Below are 4,126 nucleotides of genomic sequence, written 5' to 3'. Positions count from 1 at the left end.
TGCTAGATTGCAACTGACAGGTTCCTCTCTAGTAACTGGCTCAATAGTCATGTCTGCTACCGCACTGACAACACAAAAAACAGTTACGCGGTAACAACCACTGTTGCGTAACGTCGTGTTTACAGGCGTTGCTGCGGAACGCTGCCGGGAGTTGTTTATCGCTGCGTAGTAACCGTGGTGTCCCCAGTTACGTCACTGTGGGAAGTGCTGTTACGTCACCGCGGGAGGCGACGGAGTGTGTACCGAGCGTTTAGTAATAACGGAAGGGGTTAGGGTATGTGACGTAACTCGCGAGACCGCAGAACGTGACCCCTACTTCCCGTTGCGCCGTCCACGTCACAATATATTACAAAAATATAATGAATACTGAAAATCTGGTATCTATTTATTTTCCAGTTCAGTACTGGATAGGACTAAGTAGCAGACATGGCCGTGCCATAGCTCAAACGGTTAGTCGCTGGTTTCCCACCACGGCGGCCCGGGTTCGATCCCGGGTCTGGTCAAGTGGGATTTGTGGTGGACAAAATGGTTCTGGGGCAGGTTTTCTCCGAGTACTTTGGTTTCCCCTGCCATTCTTTATTCCACCAATTGCTCCACAATCACCCTCACCTATCATCTGGGGCTGGTACAATAGGCGAGGAGTGGCCGCAGTACAAGGGAGTTAGTCCCACCCCACTAGCAATAAAAAAAAAAGCAAAAATAATAATACATCTTTAAAAATGCAAAGATTATTGAAAATCTTATATTTTTTGTTCACCAGCACAGTACTGGATAAGATTATATGGCAAAAATAACATATCTTAAAGAAATATATTGAATACTGAAAATGTAGTATCTATGCATCTACCACTTCAGTTCAGGAGCTAAAACTGAAGAGGGGGAATCAAAAGAAGGGGTATGTAATGAAGGATAAGGAGGTTGTGGAAGTGACTGTGCAGAAGAATTGGAGCCACATTGAACTGCCAATCTGTTAAGGCGTACCCTATCAGCTGTAATGAAATAAAGTTCTGCAAAATATCTGCTGCACAAATATTCAGGGTGCAGAATTCCAGCAGAATCAATAGCACAGGATATCTCAACTCTTCTTGCCCACATCATAGCCCTGTAAAAGTATTACCTATTGTCTCAAAACCTTGATACAGTTGATCAGTATGTATTACAAACATGGTACATGTGCTACATTGTGGGGTTATGTTTAATACATTTAATGCAGATATTGGGTAAACCTGATTTCTTCTTTGGATTAAGCAACACATAGTAAAGCCAATTTTTTTCCTTGGCACTACAGCCCCAGTGGGCCTAGGCCTACCTCCATGAACTTCTCTGTTCATAATAAAGCCATTACATCATGAATTAAAACAGACATACCATGCTAAATCCCTGGAAAAGCGGAAGAATTTCATTCCGCTTTTCCCACCGGATGACACTCACCCAGGTGAAGAGAATATTTTCTTTCTTTCCATTTATACTGCAAGAAACAATACAGACATTTTATCACAGTACACTTCAGGTTTCTTGAGATTCTACAGATTCATGGACCAACTTCAGAAAGTGTGGCATAATTTATTTATGCGATGCGAGGCATGTTTGCAAACAGAAGGGGGCGACTTCCAACACCCGTTATAAAGTACAGTAAGTTTGTGTTATCTTTTTACAGTATTCCTATAAATGTGTGCATGTACACAAAAAATTATGTGAGAGAATCAGCAACATGACGGCAATCTCGCTAGTGGGAAAGGGCACAATAGTCATAGAGAAACGATCCATCTACTCTGTGCTAGCGAGAGAGTGCATGTTTATCGGCGATGATGACTCATTCCGCTATCGGAAGTTACAGCAGCAATCTGTGAGAAATGTTGTATCCAACCCACGCTGCTCCCCGTTTCCTCGATGGTTGAACACACTGTATTGTGTAATTTCACATGGGCATAGCTTCTAGACAAACCATAAAATTGCTGTGCACTTGTTAATAATGGGTCTTTGCTAATTATGTGAATCTACTGGGTGATAATCTAGATACCATAAGGTTAAAAACACAAACGTTAATTGACGCCAGTAAGGAGATTGGTCTGAAGTTGCTGTCACATCATCAGAATGCAGGACAAAATCAAGACATAAAGATAGCTAAAAGATATTTTGAAAACGTAGCACAGTTCATATATTTGGGAACAACAGTAACAAACCAAAACCTGATTCAGGAGGAAATTAAGAGGAGATTGAATTTTGGTAATGCTTGCTACTATTCAGTCCAGAATCTTTTGTCTTCTCAGCTGCTGTCTAAATACACAAAAATTAGAATATACAGAACTATAATTTTTCCTGTGGTTCTGTATGGGTGTGAAACTTGGTCTCTGACATTAAGGGAGGAGCATAGACTGAGAGTGTTTGAGAACAGGGCGTTGAAGAGAATATTTGGATTGATGAGAGATGAAGTGATGGGAGATTGGAGAGAACAGCATATGAGGAGCTTCATAACTTGTACTCTTCACCAAGTATAATTAGAATCATCAAGTCAAGGAGGATGAGATGGGCAGGGCATGTAGCACTGCTACCACTAGGAATACCAAGATGTATGTGGGTGGACAGTATTAAAATGGATCTTGGAGAGAGAGGATGGGATGGTATGGTCTGAATCAGTCTGGCTCAGGAAAGGAACCAGTGGAGGGCTCTTGTGAACACGGTATTGAACCTTCGGTTTCCATGAAATGCTTGCAGTTGCAGTTAGTTTTACTGTTGTTACAGGTTAATCTTAACAGATACGCATAAGCTGGCTTCTGCAGACACACTTGGGTGAAAGTATCAAACATTTCGTCAAAATCCACCTGAAATGTAATCAGACAATGCATTGCTGTAAGGAACAGGATGTAGGATGCTGTGCTGTACAATTGGAATCTAAATTCTTCAGTATGTATGTACTTTTGGATGTGTGCACAACATCCACATATGATTTTGAACAACTCTTAAATAAATGTTCATTCTTGTGGGATATAATACTGTTTAGTCCAATGAAAGCCAACAGCATTTTAGAGGAACACATCACCTGCATCTTCAGGATTAAAGAGTAAGCAAAGCAAGATACCAGCATGAAGCAGGCAACAACGAACCTCTGATTCATGCTGGCTTCTTTCTTGCCTTATTCTTTAACCCTGAAAACTGAAAAAATAGTTCTCCAAAACATCAGACTTTCACCAAACTACATGGGGATATGTTCCAGAAGATATACATCTTCACAGCCATGAATGTGAACCTCAGATCCAACACAGGAGTGCATTTTTATTTCCATAACAGTAATTGATCATCTGCATACTGTATATAATGTCAAATGGCAAGATGACTATGACTGTATTAGTCCAGTTTCCTTTTTGTTGTTGGTCAGTATAGAAGAATCTGTTTCTTGTCTGTTTGATTTCTTGCTTTGCTTACTCTTCAATCTTAGCGGCCTCCGTAGTCTAGAGGTAACGTTCCCACCTCATGACTCATGGTACGTGGGTTCAAACCCAGCGGAGGTTGTGGAATTTTTAAGGGCGGAAAAATTCAGGGAACAAGTCCTCCGGAAGGGACTTTAAGACGTGGGTCCCGTGTCGTAGCTTTACGGCACGTAAAAGAACCTCATATCTCCAAAGGAGGTCACTGAGCTAAGTTCAAGGACATTTCCCGCCCAACAGTACTCTCTAACGCCTCTGATAGATGGGGGAAGCATTATAGATACCGCCAAGCCAGTAGAGGCCGAACTCGCTGGCTCGGTCGGGACTGATGGTACGCACCAATATCGGTAGGGTATAGAGACTGGTAGACTATCATAGAGGGAAGCACAATGGACCAATACTGGTCTCAGTCCATGGGGAAACCCACCCTCTCCAATAACTAACTAACTACTCTTCAATCTTGAAGATGGAGGTGATATTTTCCTGAAAAATGTTGGTTGACTTTCAGCAGACTACATGTCCCAGAAGACAGAACTCTTCATAACCATCACTGTGAGAACCTCAAATCATATTAGAGTACTGAAACAAGTTAATGTTAATCAATTATCTTAAACTCCAAACAGAATTTTCCACCTGTGATGACATAAATACTGATTATCTTACTGAAAGTTACCATGAACAATATATAAATTCCCAGCTGA

The sequence above is a fragment of the Cryptotermes secundus genome, unplaced genomic scaffold (assembly GCF_002891405.2).
Source record: "Cryptotermes secundus unplaced genomic scaffold, Csec_1.0 scaffold1350, whole genome shotgun sequence".
In the NCBI taxonomy this organism is placed as follows: Eukaryota; Metazoa; Arthropoda; class Insecta; order Blattodea; family Kalotermitidae; genus Cryptotermes; species Cryptotermes secundus.
This window is presented reverse-complemented; position numbering follows the sequence as displayed.